General features: G+C 34.1%; 1 long non-coding RNA gene across 1 annotated transcript in view; it reads left to right on the top strand.

The window, feature by feature from the left end:
• LOC110262065 overlaps positions 9,170 to 26,620 on the top strand; it is a 70,877-nt gene continuing 53,426 nt past the window's right edge. Inside the window, exon 1 of the long non-coding RNA XR_002346586.1 lies at positions 9,170 to 9,749. This is a non-coding gene — a long non-coding RNA (uncharacterized LOC110262065). The remainder of the gene's footprint in view (positions 9,750 to 26,620) is intronic.

Raw genomic sequence — 26,620 nt, 5'->3', positions numbered from 1 at the left:
AGGCAATATAAATGTTTAGCCACATCAGATAAACTGAAGTCTACAGTATGATCTTAAAATTGATGGTGTTTTACTACACTTTTTCTAAATGGTAATAGGAAATATTATAGGGTTTTCTTTTATTTAAAAAATAGTCTTCCGAAGGTGAAGTTTATCAAAATAAGAACTCAATTTTCAAGAGCAATGTGAAAATGGCAGCTTTTCATATACCTGAAAAAGGAATGGAACATATAGTGTCAGATCCAACATGTCATTACCCCAGTCCTGACAGCAAGAAAAACCTGTTCTAACGGAAAATCAACAGCTTTTCTTGGACCCAACAAAGATATGTGGTTTCAGGACAAATTGTCATCCTGATCTTGATAGGTGAATATGGAGGGTCATAGTCAATATATACTTGTTTGGAGGAAAAAAATAAAACAGGTAGGAAAACTTAAATTGCAATCTTGATATGTTGCTGGAGGCTGAGTGTAGACCAGCATGATAGTTAGAAACTCTTGGGGGACCACAATCTTACAGGGTCCCTCACATTTTCATGGGCCTTTTCATCAGAAATCCTACAGTGTTGTTATGGTAAGCATCTGACAAAGATATCTTCTTGGGTCTGGCAGGGGAAAGAAAGGAAAAAGAAATCATGATGAAATACACCCAAAGTGTTCTATGTCGAAAGGTCCACTCTCCAGGGGAAAAGACTTTATCAGACCTATCTCTCAATTAGGGGAAGGAAATCCCACCCAGTTCAGCCTCCTCTAGGCTTCCTGCCTTACCTAAAGGGAAATAAATCTATACCAGCACAAAATTACCAGTGAAGGTCAAAGCCAAGACACACAGGCCCAATAAAAGACTGAGATTTAATCACAAGTTTAGAGAAAGCTTCCCCTGTCCCACATTGTAATACAGCATCAGCAGGGCGCCAGTATAAGAGTGGATTACAGATGAAAGAGCTGCAAGATATAGACGTCCCCTTAGGAGCATCCAAGGAAGCGCAAAGTCAGGAATGGACACAAACAAGAGCAATATAAAAATTGAAAGTTTCTGGCCCCTCAAGCTAGCTATATTAAACATTCAACACAACTCAGCTCCTAGTCAGGTTAATATAAATCCTTACATTAAAGGTCTTTTTTACTTCAGTTCCTAATACTAAATACATCCTTATTTCATTGTTTACAACAAAATCACAAAGCATGCCAAAGGCGTTGCAAGACACGCAAGGAAAGCACAGAGTCTGAAGAGACACCGAAATCATCGAAATTAGACTAAGATATGACACAGATGTTGGAATTATCCATCAGGGAATGTAAAATAACCATGGTTAATATCTTAAGGTTTACAAGGGAAAAAGTGGACAATATGAGAGAAATCATGGTTAATGTAAGCAAAAAATATAAACTCCAAGAAATTATCAAAATGAAATCCTGGATTTAAAACTCTATAACAATAAAGAAAAACACCTTTGCTGTGGATTTATTATGTTCAAAGCTAAGGAAAGAAGCAGTGAGGTTGAAGGTGGGTCAATAGAAATTTCCCACATTGACATATAATGGAAAAAAAAATTACAAACCCTGAACACAATATTCAAGATCTATGTGATAATTTCAAAGGAGGTAACATATGTATAATTGGAAGAAAATAGACAATGAAGTATAAAAAAATATTTAAAATAACAGTAGCCAAAAATGAACACCTAGCATAATAATGCTCCTGATCAGCACAACATTGTCATATTCAAATGTCAGAAAACTATAGACAAAAAGAAAATCCTAAAAGAAGAGAGATTAAATAAATATCTTCTATATACGGAAATGAGGATAAGAATTACGGTAGACTTATAATCAGAAATGGTGTGGGAGTTCCCACTGTGGCTCAGCAGGCTAAGGACTCAGCATTATCTCTGTGAGGACACAGGTTCAATCCCTGGTCTCACTCGTTTAAGGACTCACCGTTGCTACAAGCTGTGCCATAAGCCACAGAGGAGACTCAGATCTAGTGTTGCTGTGGCTGCGGCACAGGACACAGCTGGAGCTCTGATATGACCTCTGACCTGGAACTGCCATATGCCACAGGTATGGCTGTGTTAAAGAAAAAAAAATTTAAGCAGGAAGAAAGTAAAGTATTAAAAGAACCCCATACCAGCACAGATGGAGAAAAAGAGTAAAATAAATAAATCTGTGACAACAAAGTCATTCCATGAATGGAAAGCTACAGACAATATATATAACATTTATAGATGCGAAAATCCTCAACGATAATTAGCAACTAGAATAGAACAATAATAATAAAGAATTACACATCATCACTAAATAGAATTTACTCCAGTGATGTAAGTTTGGATTAATAGTAGAAAATTAGTCATTGTAATCCACTATATCAGCAGCCTGAAGAAGAAAATTCATGTGATAATAGCAATATGTGACACAAATTAACTTGTCTACAGAAAGAAACCAACTCATGGACACGGAGAACAGACTTGTGGATGCCAAGGGGTAGGAGGAGTGAGTGGGATGGACTGGGAGTTTGGGGTTAGTAGATGCAAACTATTGCATTTGGAGTGGATAAGCAATGAGATCCTGCTGTGTTGCACAGAGAACTATATCTAATCACTTGTGATGGAACATGATGGATGATAATGTGAGAAAAAGAATGTAAGTATATATGTATAACTGGGTTACTTTGCTATACAGCAGAAATTGACAGAACATTGTAAATCAACTATAATAAAAATTAAAAAATAAAAGAAGAAAATAGCGATTCTTGAAGAAAAATATTAAAAGCCCAACACCTATTCATGATATTATCTCTTTGAAAACTAAGGTTAGAGGGGAACATTAACTTGATTGAGAACATGTACAAATTGTCATACTTAATGGTGAGTAAATACTTCCCCCTAAAATTAGGAAAAAGGCAACCACTCCTGCTGAATATTGCACATGAAATCCTAGCTAGTGTAATAACATGAGAAAAGGAAATAATAAAGACTAGAAAGGAAGAAATACAGTTGTCTTTTTTCACATAGTTACTTATGTAGAAACTCCAAAACAATCAACAAAAACACCCTGCAAATAATAAATGACTTTAGCAATTTTGCAGGATACAATATAAAAGTCCATTTTTTCATTACTTTGTTATAAAAAGGTAGCAATGAATAATTAAAATTAGTAATAAAAAATAGCATGAAGAAAGTGAAATAGGTATATATCTAATAAAACATATACAGGATTAATGAGCTGAAAACAAGTAAACATTAATGAAAGATATTAAATAAGGTCTCAATAGATTGAGAAATATTGTGTGTGTATAAATTAAAGGATTCAATATAATTAATATGTAATTATCTTCATCATGACCTACTGATTGAATCCATACAAAATCCAAGCAATCTATATTGTAGATATTAACAAAGTATTTTAATCATTATATGTTAAAAGAAAATACCTATAGCAAGCACAGTACTGAAGAGGAACAAATTTGGATGACTCACACTACCTGTATTAGTTTTCTCTTGCCACTACCTGGGGGACTTAAAACAATGTATTCATCTTGGACTTCTGTAGTTTAGTAGTCTTAAACCAGTCTTGCTGAGCTAAGATCAAAGTGTCTGTGGGGCTGTGTTCCTTTTGAAGTTTCTTAGGGAAGAATTCATTTCTTAGCCTGTTCCAGTTTTTAGATATGGGCTTATCCTTGGATTGTAGCCCCTTCCTTTATGAAAGCCAGCAATTTTTTGTCAAGTTATTTACATACTCCATCACCTGACACTAATTCTTTAGTCTCCACCTTCTGCTTATAAGGACCATTGTAATAATGTTAGGCACATCCAGATAACAAAGGATAATCTCATCATCTTTTTTAAAAATTTAATTTTATATTACTCAATGAATTTATTACATTTTTATAGTTGTACAATGATATAGCATTTCCATCTTCATCTTAAATTGGTTTGTGACTTTTTTTGGTTATAAAATTACAAATGTCCTTGTTTTAACAACTTTATTGAGGTATGATTTATATTTAAATTTTTCTTATATTTCATTTATACAAATTGATTTGTTTGGAAATATGCATACATCTTTGATATCATCACCACAATCAAAAAGTAGTAAACATATATCCATCACCCCCAAATGTTTCCTTGAGTCCCTTTATTTATTTTGCTTGTTTGTTTGTAGTAAGAAACTTTTTTTTTTTTAATTTTCCCACTGTACAGCAAGGGGGTCAGGTTATCCTTACATGTATACATTACAATTACATTTTTTCTCCCACCCTTTCTTCTGTTGCAACATGAGTATCTAGACAAAGTTCTCAATGCTATTCAGCAGGATCTCCTTGTTTTTTTTTTTTTTTTTTTTTTTTTTTTTTTTTTTTTTTACTTTCTAGGGCTACACCAGCAGCATATGGAAGTTCCCAGGCTAGGGGTTGAATTGGAACTGCAGCTGCTGGCCTAAACCACAACCACAGCAACGTAAGATCTGAGCCACATCTATGACCTACACCACAGCTCACGGCAATGCTGGATCCTTAACCCACTGAGTGAGACCAGGGGTTGAACCCTTATCCTTATGGATCCTGGTCAGGTTTGTCACTGCTGAGCCATAACAGGAACTCCCTATAGTAAGAACATTTAATGAATCTATATTTTTAACAAATTAAGTATGCAATATCTTATTGTTAACTACATATTGTAAGCAGAGATCTAGAAACTGCTTATCTTGAATATGTCATTTTTTTCACTCATTGGATAACAGGTCCCCATTTCACCCTCCCCCAAAACTTGGTGACCACTATTTTATTTTCTGCTTCTATAATTTTGACTATTTTAGATACCTCATATGAATGGAATCTTAAAGTATTTACCCTACTGTGGCTGACTTATTTCACTCAGTATAATGTCTTTCAGGTCCATCCATGATGTTACAGATGATAGGATTTCCTTCTTTTTTAAAATGGCTGAATAATATTACATTGGATGTGTATGCCACATTTTCCTTATCCTTCCATCTATACATGAACATTTGGGTTGTTTCTATACTTTGGCTATTGTGACTAATACTGTAAAGAACATGAGAATGCAGATATCTCTTTGAAATCTTGATTTCAATACTTTGAATGTATACCCAGAAATGGGATTGCTAGATTATATGATAGTTGTTTTTAATTTTTTGAGAAATCTCCATACTGTTTCCAACACCTGTCTCGTCTTTTTGATTATAGCCATTCTAACAGATGTGAAGTAATATCTAATTGTGTTTTTTATTTGCATTTCCCTGAATTTTAATGATGTTCACCATCTCTCCATTTACTGTTGGCCATTTGTATGTCTCCTTTGAAAGAAGTCTTTTCAGATCCTCTGCCTACTTTTAATAGGATTGCTTTTTTTTTCTCCTTTGAGTTGTATGCATTCTTCATATAGCCTCTATATTAGATTATCTATGAAAGAAAAGCTGATAAGTTAAACTTTATTAAAATTAAGAACTTCTATAAAAGACACCACTAAGAGAATGAAGGAGTTCCTGTTGTGGCTCAGTGGAAATGAAACTGACTAGTAACCAAGAGGATGCAGGTTCTATCCCTGGCCTTGCTTAGTGGGTTGAGGATCTGGCATTGCCACGAATTGTGGTGTAGATCGTAGACATGGGTCTGATTTGGCATTGCTGTGGTGTAGGCCAGCAGCTACAGCTCCAATTTGACCCCTAGCCTGGGAACTTCCATATGCTGCAGGTGCAGCCCTAAAAAGCAAAAGCAAAAAAAAAAAAAAAAAAAAAAAGACATCACTAAGACAATGAAGAGATAAGACAGAAACTGGAAATGAATATCTGCAAAGCATGATTCTGATAAATGATTTATGCTCAAGTAATACAAAGATTTCCTTAAAACTTCAACAATAAGAAAACTGATTAAAAAAATCCCCAAATCTGAACAGTTACCTCGAAAAACATATAGGTAGAAAATAAGCATGTGAAAAGATGCTCAACATCATTTGTTATGAGAGAATTTCAAATTTAAACAACAGTGAGATACCACTGTTAGAATAGCTAAAGACCCAAACCCCAGCAATACTAGTTGCTGGCAAAGATAGAACAACAATAATTGCTAGTGGGGATACAAAATAGTACAGCCATTTTAGAAGACAGTCCAGCACATTCTTACAAAGCTAAATAGAATCTTAGGATATAGCAATTGCAATCCTAAGTTTTGACTCCAATTATTTGATAACTTATTTCCACACTAAACCTGCACACAAATGTTTATTATCAGGCGTAATCAAAACTGCCCAAATCTAAAAGCAATTAAGATGTCCTTCAGTAGGTGACTGGATTTCAAAACTGTCATACATTCATACAATGCAGTATTATGCAATGATAAAAAATGAGCTATCTTCCCACAAAAGGAGATGGGTGAACATTAAGGACACATTGTTTAGTGAAAGAAGCCAATATGAACGGGGTAATTAATGCATGACTCCAATTACATGACATTCCAAAGAGGCAAAAATAGAGACAATAAACAGATTTATAGTTGCTGTCACTGGCTGGTAGAGAGGTAAGATAGTTTGAAGAGGTGAAAGAGGATTATTTCAGATAGTGGAAATATTCTGTATGATACTGTAATGTTGGGTATATAACACTATATATTGGTCAAACCCTTTAGAATTTTATAGCATAAAATGGGAACCTCACAATGCAAATTAATAAAAATCATTTAAAAAGTTAGATACAAGGATAGAATGCAAAATGTGAGGACACGATCTCATATATGAAACAATCATAAGAAACAACCTCAGTGAGTGGAGGGGACAAATAGGATGCTGACCTAATAATTTCGGAAATCAGTGGATTTTATTGATTGATTGATTGATTGATTGATTGTCTTTTTCCCTTTTCTAGGGCTGCTCCCGCAGGGCATGTGGAGGTTCCCAGGCTAGGGGTCGAATCGGAGCCATAGCCACCGGCCTATGCCAGAGCCACTGCAACATGGGATCCAAGCCGCCTCTGCAACCTAACCAAAGCTCATGGCAACGCCGGATCCTTAACCCACTGAGCGAGGCCAGGGATCGAACTTGCAACCTCATGGTTCCTAATTGGATTCGTTAACCACTGAGCCATCACGGGAACTCCGGAAATCAGTGGAGTTTAAAAGGACTCAGTGTAAGAAAACCTGTATAATTACACTGTATTTTAATTGATCAACCTGTTCCTCGTGGGTTACAGGTTAACAGTTATGATAGTACTCATATCAGTTTCTAGGTGCTGCTATAACAAGCACCACACACTGGGTAGCATACCTTGCATAAATGTATTATCTCACAGTTTGGGAAACCATAAATCTGAGATCAAGTGAATTTAGGGCCAGAATCCCTCTGAAGAAAGTAAAGAAGGTCCTGCTCTAGGGCTCCCTCCTAGATTCTGGTAGTTCCTTGGCTTGTGGTAGGGAGTTTAATCTTAACATGGTGTGTATTAGAGGAGTTTCAGATTTTTCCCTAGGAATTCCTGAGGTTTTGAACGTACAGTGTTCTTGCACGCTTATTTGGGTCCAGATTTCCCCTTTTTATAAGAATCCCAGTTATAATGGATTAGAGGCTCTACTATACTGCGGTATGACCTCATCTAAACTTTATCTGCAACAACCCTATTTCCAAATAAGATCATATTCCGAGGCAAGGGGAGGAGACCAGAAAGATCCAGGGGGGGAAATAGTATGAACCCATATCTACTTTAATATGCACAGAAATGTTTACATCTATACTCCTCCTTCAAGGAGGTCAAGTATAAATCCTCACTTCTTATGTGTGAATTATTTTTATTGACTTTATTTTAGACAGAATACAGCATGAGAGGGGGGAAATGATTAAAAGCAGAGAAACCTGATGAATGCCATCTCAGCCTGTTGATAAAGATTAACATTTATAACGAGTCACCTTTATGCTATACACCGTTGATTTCAAGGGATGAAAATGGCATTTTACTCTATAGTCTTCAAAAACACGTAAGTTTGGTATAGTCATGGTAGAAAACAGCAAAATCATGAGAAAACTCTAAGTGAGGTAAATTATACAGAATTCTTGATCAGTACTTCCTGAAACTGTCAAAATTATTAACAGTAAGGAAATTCTGAGAAATTATTAGAGCCAAGATGAGCCTAAGGAGACATGATAAATATACTGTGATAACTGTATAGGATCCTAGGATAGAAAAAGGATAGTATGTAAAAACTAAGGAAATCTGAACACAGTATGGAATTTTAATTAATAATAATGTTTTGAAATTAGTTAAGCACAGCAAGTGCACCATACTAATATAAGTTGCTAATAATAGGGGAAACTGGATGTGCAGTACATGGAAACTTCTGTGTTTATGATTTTTCTGTAAATCTAAAAGTATTCTAAGATAAAAATATAATAATAGGTTTTTTTTGTCTTTATTTTTTAAGAGAAGTATAGTTGATTTCAATGTCGTGTTAATCTCAGGTGTATAGCACAGTGAAAAATAGCTTTTAAAAGGAAGGAATTATTTGCCCTGGGCCTATAACCTACTCTATCATCCTAAATCCTTTTTCTCTAAGGCTATTAAAGATAATTGCCTTATCATATATTACTACAACATAGTTACTACTTAGGGAATATAAATTCATAATTTCCATCTTTGTTACTATATTAAATTTGAAAGGTAATGCTGTTATGTTTTCTCCTTTGATGAAGTCCCTACCATGCAGTGAAATAAACTTTCCTATTATTCCAGAAACTGAATACTAGATTAGGAAGGAAAGCCAGATTTTTGCTTTCCTTTTTTTTTAACTAACTAGGTATTTGACTTAGACAAATGATTCAATACTGGAGAAATAAATTCCACCTTTAAAAATACGATTTCCATTTTTTAACCTATCTTTTAATTTTTAATAGAAATCCTATACATACATATATGTACACACATTTAAATTATATAGGCTAAAATGAATCAATATTATATATACTTGCTTCCACAAAATCACCATAATTGATATAAATTCAGCTACAGCGAAGAATTTCAGAATTTTATTTATGCTGTGCAAATGTTCAGGCCTTTTGAAATATTAAAAATAATGTGGATACTTCCAATATAATAACAGCTTAATTGAGTTCAAACACTGCGAATAAGAAACTGTAGTACTAAATGACCTTAAGTTTAATAATTATACTAAATAAATAATTGATTTTATTTGGACTCATGAATCCCAATATAGTCAAATATCTTTCTAATATGTATGAATTGCATAAGGTAGAAGGGTCCTTCTGCCTTACTACTCTGATATTTACTGATCTGCCTATTCATTGATTCAACAGGAGTATATTCTCACAGTGGAGTGTGGTAGGTGCTGGGGATATAAACATAAAAAGATACAGTTTTTGCCCTCAGGTTAAAGTTTACACATGGATCAAGGAAGCATGTTTATATAGCCATATGACCCCTGTGATGATTATTTAGAAGTATCCAATGTCATTAAGGGATACAACTTAGGAAACTGCATTTGCAGTGAGCAGGAAAAAACACCTCTTTCATGGTTAGTGATTTTTCTTTTTTTGATTCACTCAGTAGGGGTTCCACATAAATGATATTTTTAGAAGTGGGGCTGAAAGAAATCTTTTTCTTTGGAAACATAAGAAAGATTCTGAAGTCAAAAGGGGAGAGCAGAGGGCATGAATGCATCAAAACATCTGCTTTTTCTTAACAGGCACCAGCTTCCAAAATCACAACCCTTTCCTTCAATAACTCTTTTATAAGGTAAGTGTTTAATAAATATTCTTTTATATTGATAAAAGGATAGCTTTGAAATGGTTCTTCTATGTATAATAAATTTAAGAATGATTAGAATTTCCACTGCATTCTAAAGCAGGATTTCTTTTTTGCTATCTGGACCCAGGTATTGCCATTCCTAGTATTAGTTATTTCTTTGTTGGATTGGTTATGTAGTTTTAATTAAATACACAGTTAATATGTGAAAATTAAGTGCCTTAATTTTCACCGTACAGTAAGAAGAAAAATATTATTTCCATTAAAGAAATTAGATGGGTTATAATATAATTCCACATGAAAATATTTTGGGATATCTATAACACCACTGTATGAGATGGCAACATCATTATGTTCTAATAATAGTAAGAAGAAGGATCACTTTCTACATATTTCTGTGTTTCAGAAAATTATTGTATTTTTAAATTAATAGTTCAATAAAGTTTCATCTATATAGCTTCACAGTTGGGAATCACTTTCACTATAGTGAAATAATAGTATTTTTACCCAAGTAGGCAAAACTTCCAAAATACAATTACTTTTAATCTCATGCAAATATTTTACAAAATTAGATAATTATCTTTTACATTTCTGCTTCTAAATTAACATAAATTATATATATTGCTAGAGTATATATATGCAGCATACAACACATCATTATATATTACATGTGATTTCTTAGTGATAGCTTTAATACCTCAGCTATTTATAGATGCAGGTAATTTTAGACCATCCAGGTGATACTCTGTTGCAAAACTGAGGAAAATATTATGTGTCTTTAAGGAAGAAACCACTGGACATGAGCATGTTCTTACAATAAGCATTTCTCCTTTTGCATTAATTCCAGGGTTATTTGGAACAATTCTTTCAATGTGAACTACTATAAAGTTTTGACAGTTAAAGTCATTTCATTTAATAAAAAGATTTAAAACATGCTCTATTAAATCAGCTATCTTTGTACACATCTCTTTTTCCTATGTTCATAGACTAAGATTTTTTTACTTTCAGTTTCATTGGATGATAGTGTCTTGAAGACAACACGAAATTTTTGTTCTAGTTATTCTAAGCCATCCTCTTCCTCTAACCCCAGATCTGGCCCCCTTCTTACAGTGGAAAGAATCCTGTATTAGGGGATGCTTTTCACCTGACTTTTGCAATCCAGGTCATGAATGATTTTTAACCACATGCTGGACACTCGTCTGGACCAGGTTTTCCCAATGATTGTTCCAATGCATCTTTAAGGGACTGTGTATCACGTCTCACTCTGCCATATCTCCTAGTTCTCACTTCAGCATAGTGCTCTGAAAACTTAATGTGCATAAAAATGCAGATTCAAATTCAGTAGTTTTGGAATGGGATGTGAGATATGCATTTCTAACAAGCTCCCCTGTGATGGCAATGCTTTTGGTTCAAAAGCCAACTTTAGGTTATTAAGGCAAGTTTATCACATTAAAGCCTGAGAAGACTTATAATAAAGGAACCTGTTTAACTCTCATCCAAAGTTTTGTTTTGTTTTTTAACAAGAACAATTTTTTTTTTCTCCTGGGAACACTATTTGATACTTCCTGGAACTAATGTTCCACGAAACACATTCTGAAGAATGTCACACTAGATTAGTAGTTTTCAGCCTTTAAAGTGATTCAGAATCATCTGAATCTTTACTTTGTTGGTAAAAACAAAGATTTCCTTCCCTGCTCTTGGACTTTCTGATTCAGTAGAATTGAAGTACAGCCTGAAGAGTCACACTAACAAGATCCTCCCTGATGCAAATTCTTCTGATCTGGAGACCACAGCTTGAGGAGCTAGCCCTCCTTTCCTTAAGCATTGCATCTGTGGCAAGTCAGATGACCAGAAATCTTTAACCCCATATTTGACTTCTTTAACCCTCCATAGAAATTTCCTTGGGGATGTGATTTAACATTATGCCTTTGCCTTCTTTGAAGGTTACACATGAATAATATGGAATATTATTTTATAAATATTTTTTGAAAGACTGCCCAGTACATAGGTCAGTATTCTTCAAATGAGAAGAAATATGAGATATTCCTATTAGTATTTACATCTAGAAAAAAATTCTCATGAAAGGACAGAAAATTTTACTTATGAGAGAACTTTAACACATACATATACACACACATAAATATTATTTCCTTTTCTCTCTTTGGGAAGAGGATTCTTTTTCTATATTATCTCAAGTCTCATTTAAATTGTTTAATATCTATATTTTTTCCATACTTTTGCCACACAGAAGCTACCCATCTGAAGGTTAAAAACAGCTTTTACAGTTCCTCTTACAGTACTTGTCATAATTTTTTTAGAAAATAAACAAAATAAAATAAACATACAATATTCAAATTTATACGTACATTTATTCACTGTATTACACATTACTACAGCCCAAAATCACAGGCAGTGTTATTTCAATACTCTATCTTTCAAAAAGATTTTTTTTTCTCAGAAAACATACATGAAAAAAATTACAGCACAGTAGAAAATTAGAAAAATGTTAAGTTCTTATTTGTAGGGATTTTAATTTTTAGCATTAAAAACTATGTCCTTAGAATGGAAACATGGCATAAATAATACAGATTAACTTATAACACATTTAGCAAATTCCAAGTTCTATCTATATATTTTTATTGGAGAATACATTATTATCTAAACTGAGTATATTTCTTACCTCATAATCTTAATCTTGAGGAGGAATTAGGGTCTAAAAGAGTACAACCATATTATTAGCCTCAAGGTCTAAAGAATAAATTTCTCACAGTCCCTGGTACTGGTTGGAATTTAATGGATATTTATTAATGTAATGATATTAAGATGAACACAAATTCTTTGCTACTCCCCTATAAAAGTATTTTTGTACTTTCTATTGATAAAAGATACCATTGCCAGAGAATGTATTTTTCCTTCTTTAAGTAAATGCATAGAAATTATGAGAGGTAAACTTTGTCATTTTGCATTCTTCAGTTAAGTTACTGTTTAGATTTTTAAGAAGCCAAATGCGTCACTTTTACAGCACTTTATCCTTAGTAAATTGCTGGATATTAGTCAACTGAGTGGCATTACTTCTATAAAATATGCATTATAACTTAGGGTTTTCTTCTATTTTTTCAAGTGAGTAAAATGTTTTGTCAAAAATAAGTAATATCACTCCTTAGTAATATAATTCTATGTAGTAGTTTAATAGCTTTTGTTCTTTTATGTCAGTTAAACTGCCTGATCAGTTTTAAAAGAGGGAAACATGTTCAGCAGTGTTCTTTTTACTGCTTTCTAAATATGTTTTAAGATTTACCACAAGGAAAATTTTTTAGCTGGCACCTGTCAGTCATTCAGAGGGTTTGCAATAGGCATCAAGGTACAGCATGAAAAAATAATGTGTTGTAAGTGTTAGTCTCTGGGTACATGGCATAGCAGAATGAAGACCTTTCATAAAACAATGAGAACTGGTTCCTCAGGGAGGGTGATTTGTGGTAACTTTCAAACAGGGAAGTTGTCCATCTGAAAGTTGAAAGTAGCTTTTACAGTCCCTCTTGCATTACTGATTTCTATCTATAGAATGATAGGCAAAAAGCAGAAAATAATCAGTATCAGAGCAGAGACAGAAGCAAAGAGAAAAATAGACAAGAATCCTGCGAGACTTTGACAACTAGATTTCAACATTTGCTGGGCTGACCCAAATTAGGTACTTATTTCCCTTTTGTAGAATTTATTTTATATTCCTTGGGTAATTAGGAAATTAAAGATATATACCTATCCTAAAAACTCTGCTTAGTTGGGTAGAATATTCAATATATGTTTATCCTAGTCTTTTATTCTCCAAACTCTTTTTAGATTTTCTAATTTCTACATTTTCTCATTTATGTAAAGATATTATTCTTTAAACTTATGCAAGCTAAATTTGGGCTATTCTATTACAAAGGAAAAAGACAATTGGAAGAAATGCAAGTGTGTTCCTAGAAATGTAGTTCCCTAACCTTTATACCTATAATAATTTATTACACAACTTCAACCTTATTGTGAGATCTACAATCAAAAATACCCAATGTTGTACTTTTTCAGAAATTAAAACATTGTTGCCTTACCTTTGACAGAAAATGTATTATTTTATTGTTTTGTGTCTATAAAAATATTTTGGTATATAAGTGGACTTTATTTTTTAGAGCAGTTTTAGGTTCACAGCAAAATCATGGGGAAAGTAGATTTCTCATACACCCCTCCCTGCCTCTGGTACAATCAATGAATCTATGTTGACACATCAATATCACAGGAAGTCTATAGTTCACACTGGGGTCACTGTTGGTATTGTACAATCTATGTGTTTTGAGCAATGTATAATGGTATGTATGTACTAATATTTCATTATGCTAAATAGATTCACTGCCCTAAAAATTGTCTGTGCTCTGCCTATTTATTCCTTACTTCCTTCAAACCCTTGCAACCTCTGAACTTTTTTACTATAACTATAGTTTTACATTTTCTAGAATGTTATATATAATTGGATTGATAATATGTAGCCTTTTTAGGTTGGCTTCTTTCACTTAGTAATATGGTTTTAAGTTGCCTCCATGTCTTTTCATGACTTGATGGATCATTTCTTTTCAGCCCTGAATAGTATTTCATTATATGGATGTACTATGGTTTATTTATTCTTCATCCAGTGAACACATTAGTTGATGCAAAGCTTTGGCAATTATGAATCAAGCTCCTACAAACATCCATGTAAAGGTTTTTGTGTGGACAAAAATTTTCAATTAATTTGTATAAATGCCACAAAGAATGATGGCTGGGTTGCACAGTAAGAATATGTTTAGTTTTGTAAGAGACTGCTAAATTGTCTCCTGAAATGCCTGCACCATTTGGCATTCCACTAGGCAATGAGTGAGTGTTCCTTTTGCTCCACATCCTTATCAACATTTAGAGTTGTCAAGTATTTTAGATTTTGGGCATTACTATATTGAAATGGAGTAGTGAGAGGCGATGCATTTCATTTTAGTAGAATATCCCCCATAAATTTTGAAACATTACTCAGATAAAATCTAGAACTTTCAAGCACTTATATCTTAAACACACCAAAAAAAATTGGTTGAGTTGATAAATTCTATATTAATGGTTAAATCATGCTACTCAGAAAGACATTAGACCTTTGGTGAAGCAGGAATAGAAAACACAGCGAGATATTTGGTTAGAATTCCTGAGAAGGTGGTAATCACGGTAGTGAAGGGAATATTTATAAAACATGGATTTTGAAAAGAAATTATCAAGAGGTTTAACTATTATAAGTAATATGAAAAGATGAATCCAAGAGGAAATATGCAGTAAACTACTAGACATATGAGCATGAAATTTAGAAGAGACATCAGAAAGGAAATGAAGGTATATAATTTATTCACTTAGAGTACATGGGTAAAGTTAAGAGTTGGGCCCACTATATATAGAAAGAGCGAAAAGAGGAGTAGGATAGTGAAGAATGAATAAGGGAAATAGATTATGTTAGTTCATTGGTACTTTTCAGAGGAAGTAACTCACCAGAGGGAAACATACAAGGTTTTAAAGGAAAGATGCTATGCAGGAGAGTATGGTGTCATTAAAATTCCAGAGACACATGGGTTAAATGGAAAGGGGTACAGAGACTGGAGTGATATGAGAATGGCAACTGTAAGGAGAAACCTTGATTCACTCTTGACTTTTAAAGCCTATCTCTACAAGTACATCTCATGAGTTTGTGTGGGTAAATCATTTATCATGTACAATGCACACATATTTTGCATGAGTCTTTATGTATATGTACTTCAAATACAATAGAATGTATTTTGGTGTTATATATTTATCAAATCAGAAAATAATAAAGTACTAAACTTTATGGAATTCAATACGCAATTGCTATAAAGAATTTTTGGAAATTGATTTTAAGTTTAATTAATGGAACTTGATTTAGGTCCTTCTACATGATAAATACTCCTTGGTTATACAGAAAGGACAAAGAGAGACTAAAGAATTGAGGGAATATATTTTGTCGGAAAAACTGAGAAAAGGCATAAATGATAAAGAAATGACTATAGATAAGAAACAATAAAGAGGCAATTTTGGTTGAAATGGAGTACCGATGCTGAGGAGTTGCGAGAAATAAGCTGGGGTGAAATATGTGCTAAAATAATCTAAGAGTCTTTAAACATAGAACTAAAGATTTTGGATTTGTTGACAGAAGAACTAGGTCTTACTGAGCAGGACTTGATATGGAAAAATGTTATTTGAAAGATAAATTTTTTAGAGTTTTTTTTTTTTTAATAATTTTTTTTAAGTCCAGTTGATGATGGTGTTGATGAGGCGGGGAAAGGAAGGCAACTTTGAGTGTGAAGGAGAGCTTGAGAGCAGAGAGCTTAGCCAAACTCTTAAGGATGAGGTTCTGCGAACTGGCAGCTATGGGATGGAAGGTAAAGGATCTAAATGTTTGATAATAAAAAGATTTGTAGCAAACCACTGTAATATAAGAAACCTAGATCATATGATGAGATACTAGTCTACCCTAAAAATTTGGTTTAAGCTAAAATATCAAGGAGGGAGCTGAAAACTTAGAATTGCTTTTTTTAAGGATGATTGCTAAATGAATTAATAATTATACATGCATAAATATATTATCTCAACCTATACTTGTAATTATGTGCAAAAGGATAGATAAAATAAAATAAAGCATTTTTAATTTAATGATTTTTATTTAAAATAAGGCACTTGACACAATTTGAGAAAATCTTTTTTTTTTTTTTTGTCTTGTTGCCTTTTCTAAGGCTGCTTCCACGGCATTTGGAGGTTCCCAGGCTAGGGGTCTAATCAGAGCTGTAGCCGCCAGCCTACGTCAGAGCCACAGCAACGCGGGATCCAAGCCGTGTCTGCGACCTACACCACAGCTTACAGCAACGCGGATCCTTAACCCACTGAGCAAGGCCAGGGATCAAACCCGCAACCTCATGGTTCCTAGTCGGATTCGTTAACCACTGAGCCACGAGGGGGACTCCCAACTTGAGAAAATCTTAGGAAATTATAATCCTGGGAATTATAAATAATGTGGTTGTGTTTTCTATTTTTAAAGAATAGTCAGAAACAATAGAGTACTTTAAAATATATTAGGATTTGTTCTTGTTTTATACACTAATACATTTATTTAGTTTGTTATCTATTTATTGTAATTGAAACATAAAGATAGAATTGATGGAAGAAAAGGTCCCTCTACTTTTTCATTAATATTAGCAAGATACCCATGATGTTTTATATTTCAACATAAAAATTATATATATTACAATACTATTTCTATCTTCTCCCTCTAAAGCTTCTTTGTATTTTTTTAGGAATGTGTTGGTAAATATTGAAACTTGTTTAACAACTTAATTAGTAAGCTTTTAAAAGCTGAAAAATTATTTTCTCATATTGAATTTATTCTCTTCCTGTGTTTCACAACTATACTCATCTTTCTTTTTTTAAAAAAATTAGTGTATAAAACAATAACAAATAACAAATCCTAATATATTTTAAAGTACTCTATTGTATCTAACTATTCTTTAAAAATAGAAAGAATAACCACATTATTTATAATTCCCAGGATTATTTGGTTCTGGTCTTTATTTTCAATCCTTTATGAATCTGGCCTTCTGTCTTCCATTCCAATCAAGTCATTCAACCCAGGTGTACACTGTCCTGAACAAGGTCCATTGTACTGTTTTTAGAGGGAAATATTTTTCCTCATTCATTTATTTCCTGTGAAACCTTATTTAATGCTTTCTCATTTCATTAATCAATTCGTTGTTTATCTCTGGACAAAATGGTCTTCTCTCCAAATTGCCCTTCCCCTTACTTTGTATTGTAAATCACTGCATAAGTATTGATTTTGCCTTGTACATTTGTAGGCTGAACCTGTGTCTCTCATTCTTAGTTCCCTGAAAAGCCAAACTATACTCAATCTTTCAAAAGTAAGGCAGTATTTATTTTTGGTAGTGTGGTTTCTCTGTTTCCCACATCAAGAAAATCATATACGTAAAATGATTGCATAAAATGCGGAATGCTTTGTTTTCTTTGGGGACATATTGAGGGATCTCAGTAGAAGACTGGTCATTGTTTCATTTGGAAAGTGAATTCTTGAACCTTTAAAATTTATGACAGCAGCTATGAACAATAGCTTGTGAGTAAAACAGATTCAATTTCAATGCCTATAAAGGTGAAAAATATTCTCCCCCCTAGGCTTACATATTTTCTATGCTGGGTTTTATTGAAAGCTGACTTTTTGTGAAAAAAGTAATAGCCTAGAGTTATGATCTCAATAATATAAAGCTTTGCAGCCAGTTTTAGGTGAATTTGTTCCTATGTTCATTTTATTGATTATATATCCAATTATCAACTAAGAATTAGAAATCAAAGAGAATTAATATATCAAATTTAGTAATTTTGGGGAAATTCCAAAATGGTATTCATAACTTTAGGTACAGATTTTTTTTTATCATTTTCTTTATACTTTCTCTTCTGGTTATTTTCTTTGTGACTTTCCACTGAACTATTCAGACTAGGTATGCAGATAATTCTATCAATTTAATGGCAATTTAAAAAAAGGCTTTTCTTTTGTTGTAGTCTGAAGTATGTGTCTATTTAATATACTATAAACATATATATCTACTATCAAAGTAAACCTGCATCTGAGAAAAATATTTTTCAGGCTTGATTTTGAAAATGTTCTTTATAACCTCTGTCTACTTTTCTGTTCAATTAGTTTTAAATAATTTTCAAGGAAAATGCTTTCGAGTTTTCATATAACACTATTTTTTTGAAAATTAAAATTTAAAATTGGCTAGTATTTTGATACCAAGAGTTTTTATAGTGCTTTATTTTATATTTCTGTATAATTATATATTTGATAACAGGTAGACAGTTTTTTTTTGCCCGATGTCTTAATATATCTAATAGACGGTTAATTTTTTCTACAGTAATTTATTTTCCCAAATAGTATCTTATTATCTACATAAGGCAAAATCTTAAATACATTTCAAAATCTTTTCTACTTATTGCTGGGCCCATAGTTGGCCCTTGCTGAATTAGTGAATATAGATAGAATATATAGCAATAAAGGAACCCTTACCTAATATACTAGAAGAGACATTAAAACATGTCCAATCTAGCTTCTTTTTTTTTTTTTTTTTAAGTCTTTTCTAGGGCCACACCTGCGGCATATGGAGATTCCCAGGCTAGGGGTCTAATTGGAGCTGTAGCCGTCGGCCTACACCAGAGCCACAGCAATGAGGGAACCTGAAACCTCGTGGTTCCTAGTCATATTCGTTAACCACTGAGCCATGATGGGAACTCCTAATCTAGCTTCTTAGAGAAGCCCCTTGAAGGGCTAGTAGGCTTCCAACTGCCCATTATAATAATGATTTTATCCTAGACCATTCAGCTCCGGCAGAGCCACAAGCTGACTGCAGCCGCACGTGTAAACCAGCACGACCAACAGAACTATTCAGCGGAACTTAGTCCAAATTGCTCACCCACATATTGTGAACTGATGAATGCTGGCTTTTTTAATCCACTAAATTTAGCTAATTTGTTACACAACAAAAATAACCAATACATATAATATTCCATATACAACAGAAGTTATTCAGAATAACAAACATAATTGTTTTTTAAATTGTGAACTACTTTCAAATTTAGAAATACTAAACCAGTGAAGGTGAAAATTTGCTGTGAATAAATTTAAATTTATCTTAGTAATAAGAATATTTATCTTATATAAAAGTTGTATCTACCGTGAACAAATAAAATATAACAGTATATAAATAAAATATGACAAAATATAATGAAGAACATGTTGATACTATTTGTCATGACTGGGGAAAAATTCTTGAAAGATCAATATTGTTATAGAGACTATGAAACCCCCTAATAAAAACAGAGTTACACAGATTGGCTGTGGCAAATCGACCTGAGCATAAGTGGCTAACATTAAACTTTCTGATCATAGTGTAAATGTCTGGCATTAGGCTTTTGAGTGCCAAGGTATCCATTTCCAAAGATATCCATCTTGAATTAACATATTGCCAGCTATATGACATGGTTACTAGCAAAACAACCAGATGAGGAATTAGGAGCTTCCAGATAAGAAAATCATGCTTTCAGAAAGTCCTGTGATCCCACTTCTTTCCCACACTATAATTCCTGCTCTTATGCTTTAAACTGACCAATAAAGAGTGAACCTAGGAAACTCTAGACACCCCACTAGTGATACTAATAAAGGTACAGCCACAGGTCCTGTCTTGCACTCTTTCTTTACCTGAGACCTTGCTGTGTGGTCCTTGGGCATACCATACACTCTCCAGGACTTGCAGATATCACAAGAGTAATAACTCTGGTTCCTCAAAGTTTCCTGACAATTTTTGCTGACATACATCCTGCAACCTAAGAACCATAATGGCCAAGTGTAGCCACAGAATTGCCTGCAGGGGGGTGGGTGGGGGGCAATGTCTCCGGGGGCTCCCTACGAGAGACACCTACCAGATGAGTACCTCAGGCATTCCTAGTCCTGGACATCACTATTGGTTCAACATAAAAGACACACACACACACCTTGGTAATTGTACTCAATGGGAGGAACTGAGGTGCTGATGTGCTAAGGACCAGCACAACTTAACTCACTTTCACTGGGCAGCAATTTCAGGTCATAGGTCAGCATTGCAAGTGAAGACAAAGATGGAAAGAATGAGCAACTCTGCTTTTTGGACTTCTGACCTCCAGAACTGTAGGATGACAAATGTATATTATTTGTATTGAATGGGCCTCAAATACACACTGACACAACTCTTACTATCTCACTGTGTATTTGAATCCCATTAGTAAGAGTTGTGTCACTGTGTATTTGAGGCCCATTTAAAACAAACAAAAAATCCCCCCAAAACACTACACTTTTATTGAAACAAACAAAATGCATGTTTTCTTCCAGAAATGATTACAGGGCACAGAGAAAAGACTAAGTTTTTCAGGATTCTAAATAGATTTGTGGGCTAAGCATTCCACCTAAGTTGCTGAGTATGAACTGGATTCTCTTAATTTATTTTTTCCCCCTTTTTCCCTGGTAAGACATCCCAGGAGAGAAGGAGACACTCAGATACTCATACTTTTTCCAAACCAGCCTGAGGGAAAGGTGAAGTGCAATATGACATAATTCAAAGCCCACAATTTTAGGAGGTAGAGAACATTTCTTCTAGATCTAGCTTTACAATATCAGTTTTTTACTTAGGTTTCCTGGATTTCAGCAAAGTGAATGAGTTGGATTAGATCAGTGATTTTTACACTATGCTCCCTAGAATCCAGAGAGCCTTGGGAATACAATAAAGAGGGGTGGCAGAGGAGACTAACAGAATAATGGTACAAAGAGCTAAACTGTGAGGATTCTGGGCTTGCCACATATCCACATAACAATGATGGTATGTTTTATTTATTGAGTTTTCTCCTAACAATATATTAAATATACATTTCCTATTTAAATTTTATGATTATAAAAGTAATGCATTAATTTTTCAGGAAAATACATTTCAAAAACTCAATACTATATAATGGTGAAAATGGAAATCACACAAAATCTCATAATACAAAAATAATCTGTTATTTTAGTGTATTCTTAATTTTTTCCTGTGTATATCTTTTTTTATGTCTACCTTTTACAGGAAAGAGTTGTAATTTTCATATGTTTTGGTGTCTGCTTCTTTCTTTTAGCATTTTATGGAGTTGACCACCATGTATAATACTTCATTGCATGGTTATAATAAAGTTTGTCTAAACCATTTCCTTTGTCTTAACCACTTAAATTGGTTCCAGTTTTGGTATATTTAATATTTGAATATATATAACTATGCAAAAATATTTGTACACATATAAGATTATTTTCTCATTATAAATTCATGAAGTTTAGTTAGTGAACAAAAATATTAAAATTATTTTAAGGACTTAGAATTTGGTCCATGTTGCTTACCTTCTGGGAATTTGTACCAATTTATATTATACAGTGGTATACGAATTGATATTTCCTAAACTCTAAAAATTTAGTGTTATCCTCAAATAAAGGTAATTTAGTAGGAATAAAGTGTATCTCATTAGTTTTAATTTTCTACAGCTGCTCTAACATATTATTACAAATTTAAGAGCTTATGATAATTTGTCATCCTACAGTTCTGGAGGTAAGGAGTCCAAAATGAGTCCTGCAGTGCTAATATCAAAATGCCTACAGAGTTGCATTTCTTCTGGAGGCTTGAGGCAAAAATCTTTTCCTTGCCTTTTCCAGGTTCTAGTGTCTGCCCACATTCCTTGATCCATGGTTGTCACTCTGATGTGATTGCCCTATTTTCTCTAACTCTTCTGCTTCCACCTCCTGCTTTATAAACACCCTTGTGATTGTACTGGAACTACCTGGCTAATCCAGGATGCTTCCCCCTATTTCAAAATCATTAACCGCATCTGCGAAGTCCTTTTTTGCCATATAAGGACTCAAAGGTCCTAGGTGGTGGGCATCTCTGAAGGATCTTTATTTTGTCTACCACAAGCTTCTAATGGCATCACACATTTATTGATCATTTGAGTTTCTTCTTTTGTAAAATATCAATTCTCTTAATCATGTGTTTAATACTGTGTTATTTTAAGGAATTACCTAATGGGCATTAATTAGAGGTATATAATACTACAGCATAACACTTTTTCATGTTAAAAAGGTAAGATTAAAGGAAATAAGATTAGGTAATTAGAGTAGGTATTAAAAGAATAAGCCCCAATATTCGCAGGCCCCACCATCTTCAGGATATAATGCACTGATATTAGCATTTGTACCTAATTTCTATGTATTGTTTAGCTCTAATTCTTATAAATTCAGGAACTCAGGCCTGAAATTTTCTCCTCAAGCATTCCTGCAAGTTCCATGTGTCTTAGTGTCAGGCTGTAGCTCATTCTTGGCTGTCTTCACCGATGCTCTGTTGGTGCCACTGCCCCTCTGGGAATAACGTGTCTTTCTTTAGCATAACACCTAGTATCTTCTAACTGCAAACATCCCATAGTGCCAAAACAATAACTCAGTCTTGCCCCACTGTGTCAGAACACAAATGGGAAGATAAATGCTCTCTCTTGCCATGTATTCACCTTTGTCCAGAGCAGCATTGCTTATACTCAGAGTTTCATAAGATCCCTCATGAAAAACAGCTTCTGAAGCTTTTGCTGACCACTCAAGAAGGACTCTGGGGTCAAGCCCACTGTGAAAGCAAGATCTGGGTAGCAGGAAAGTCAGTGCCATGCCCCATCATTATATTGCTGTTCCCTCTCCTGTTGGCAACTTTCTCCTTTACATAGTCCAGCGAAATTATTTATGTTTTCTCTGTGAATTTTCTTTTCTTTTCTTTTTTTTTTTTTTTCTTTTTAGGGCTGCACCTGCAGCACATGCAAATTCCCAGGCTAGGAGTCTAACAGAGCTGTACCTGCCAGCCTAAGCCACAGCCACAACAATGTGGGATCTGAACCACCTCTGAGACCTATACCACAGCTCATAGCAATGCTGTATCCTTAACCCACTGAGCAAGGCCCAGGATTGATCCCTCATCCTCAATGGATACTAGTCAGGTTCTTAACCCACTGAGCCACAACAGGGACTCCTTGTAAATTTTTTTTAAAATATTTTTTATTAAAGTATAGTTGATTTACAATATTCCTTAAATTTCTGCTGTACAGCAAAGTGACCTAGCCACCCATACACACCCATTCTTCTTTTTGTTTTTTCATTTTCCATCAGATTCTAACCCAAGAGACTGAATTCAGTTCCCTTTGCTCTACAGCAGGCCCATTCATTCTAAATGTAGCAGTCTGCTTCTACCAACCCAAAACTCAGCAGTTCCCCTCTCTGCTCTCCCCACTGGCAAACACAAGTCTGCCCTTCATGTCCATGATCTGTTTTTGTTTTGCAGATAGATCATTTGTGCCATATTTTAGACTCCACATATAAGTGATACCATAGGGTATTTGTCTTTCTCTTTCTGACTTATTTCACTTAGTATGAGAGTCTCTAGTTCTATCCAGCTTGCTGCAAATGGCATTATTTTGTCTTTTAATGGGTGAATAGTATTCCATTGTGTGTGTGTGTGTGTGTGTGTGTGTGTGTGTGTGTGTATGTGTGTACCACATCTTCTTCATCCGTCTGTCAATGGACATTTAGGTTGTTTCCATATCTAGGCTATTGTGAATAGTGCTGGGATGAACATAGAGGTGCCTGTTTCTTTCTAAATGAAAGTTTTGTCCAAATATATACCCAGGAGTGGGATTGCTGGATCACTGGCAGTACTTTTGTTTTTTTTTTTTGTCTTTTTTAGGGCCACACCTTTGGCATATACAGGTTCCCATATTGGTGGTGCATTTGGAGTTGTAGCTGCTGGCCTATACCACGGCCACACCAATAAGGGATTCGAGCCACATATGTGATCTGCACCACAGTTCACGGCAATGCTGGATCTTTAACCCACTGAGCAAGGCCAGGGATCAAACCCACATCCTCATGGATACTAGTTGGGTTCATTAACTGCTGAGCCACGACAGGAACTCCTTTTGGTAGTTCTATATTTAGTTTTCTGAGATACTTCCATACTGTTTTCCATAGTGGTTGTACAAATATACATTCCCACCGACAGTGAAGGAGGGTTCCCTTTTCTCCACACCCTCTCCAGCATTTGTTTTTTGTTGACTTGTTAATGATGGTCACTCTAACTGGTCTGAGGTGGTACCTCATTGTAGTTTTGATTTGCATTTCTCTAATAATTAGTGATGTTGAACATTTTTTCATGTGCCTGCTGGCCATCAGTATCTCTTCTTTTACATAAATATCTATTTAGGTCTTCTGTCCATTTTTCAATGGGGTTGTTTGTTTTTTGTTGCTGTTGAGTTGTATGAGCTGTTTGTATATTTTAGAGATTAGGCCCCTGTCTGTTGCATCATTTGTGAAGATTTTCTCCCATTCTTTGGGTTTTCTTTTCATTATTTTAATGGTTTCCTTTGCTGTGCTAAAGCTTTTGAGTTTAATTAGGTCCCATTGGTTTATGTCTTTATTGTCATTATTCTAAGACGTGGATCAGACAAGATGTCACTGTGATTTTTGTCGAAGAGTGTTTTGCCTATGTTTTCCCTTAGGGGTTTTATAGTATCTGGCTTTACATTTAGGTCTTTAATCTATTTTGCATTTATTTTTGTGTATGGCATAGATTTATTCCTAGGTATTTTATTCTTTTTTTGATATCATGGTAAATGGTAGGTTTTCTCTAATTTCTTTTTCTGATCTTTCATTGTTAGTCCATAGAAATGCAGTTGATTTCTGTATATTTATTTTGTATCCTGCAACTTTACCAAATTCATTGATGAGTTCTAACAGATTTCTGGTAGTATGGGATTTTCTAGGTAGAGTAACATGTCATCTGCAAACAGTGAGAGTTTTACTTCGTCGTCGTCGTCTTCTTCTTTTTTTTTTTTTTTTGATTCCCTTTATTTCTTTTTCTTCTCTGATTGCCATGGCTAGGACTTCCAAAATTATGTTGAATAACATTGGTTTATTCAAAGTGGACATCCTTGCCTTGTTCCTGATGTTAGTGTAAATGCTTTCAGTATTTCACCATTGAGAATGATGTTAGCCGTGTGTTTGTCGTAAATGGCATTTATTAGTAGGTTTTTTTATTAGACAACGTGAAAAGGAGAACTCAGCAAGTTAGGAGGTTCTTAGTATCCAATATAAACAAATAAACTTGTTTCTCAGAACAATCACAACCACTCTTGATACCAAAACTCATAGAATATTTCTCCTGTTGCTTCATATAAAGACAACAATGCATTTGATATAATCAAGAGTTTTACAGGTAAATCTCTTATAACGTCTTCCAAAACAGGCTGTACAAATCAAAACAATCATGGTATTTACTGGGGTAAATTTAATCTATCTATCTATTTATTTATTTATTTACATGGCATGTGGAAGTTCCCAGGCCAGGGATTGAACCCACACCACAGCAGTGACAATGCGGGAACCTTAACCTGCTAGGCCACCAGGAGTAAATTTTAAAAGAATCCCAAGTCTATTTCCAAAGGATGGCCCATGGAATATAATACTATGTGAAACAATGATAACGGTTTCTGTTTGTTTGGGGATGTGGCAGAAATGGATATGTTTGAATACTGCAAACTTCCTACAACTCTTGAAGATTTATAAAGCATGTTAGTTTCTTAAAGGCTCTGAGGAATAGTGCAGAAGAGAATTCTGTTCAACTTAGTTTAGCTCAGCATGTTCCTGGTGTATTTCATCACAGAAATTTTTCTTTGTATTTTTCTGCTACTACTATTTTCTGGGAATATTTATATTCACATAAACATAATTTTAGGAATACCTATCTATAAAATTGGATGACAATGCTGTCTTACACAAAATTCTCATAAATATTGTTACTGACAGTCAAGTTTTTGAAATTTCTTAAATTGAAGTGAGTTCAAGACTATATTCTTACAAAGTCTTGAAATGTAGCTATTCAACTGAGATTAAGTTAACTTTCTTGTGACAAGTGGATATCAAACACAGACATTACGTAATTGTCAGGGAGGCTGTAGTCTTCACACTGGAAACATAATTCCGATGAGTACAAAATTGTTAGGAGAACATATTTTTTCCTTGCAATTTTATATTCACTGCTGCTTTATTTTTAAGTGTTTACTGATGTACAAGAAAGCCAGAATTTGTCCTAGTTTGTGCTTATTTATGAATAATGCTTTATTTTCTCCACTCTTTTTCTCACTAAATGTTTGTAATTCTTTGTCTCAAAAAAAGT

Source organism: Sus scrofa, chromosome 1 (assembly GCF_000003025.6).
Source record: "Sus scrofa isolate TJ Tabasco breed Duroc chromosome 1, Sscrofa11.1, whole genome shotgun sequence".
NCBI classification, from domain to species: Eukaryota; Metazoa; Chordata; class Mammalia; order Artiodactyla; family Suidae; genus Sus; species Sus scrofa.
The sequence above is the reverse complement of the archived record's forward strand: the minus strand, read 5'-3'. Positions and strand labels throughout refer to the sequence as shown.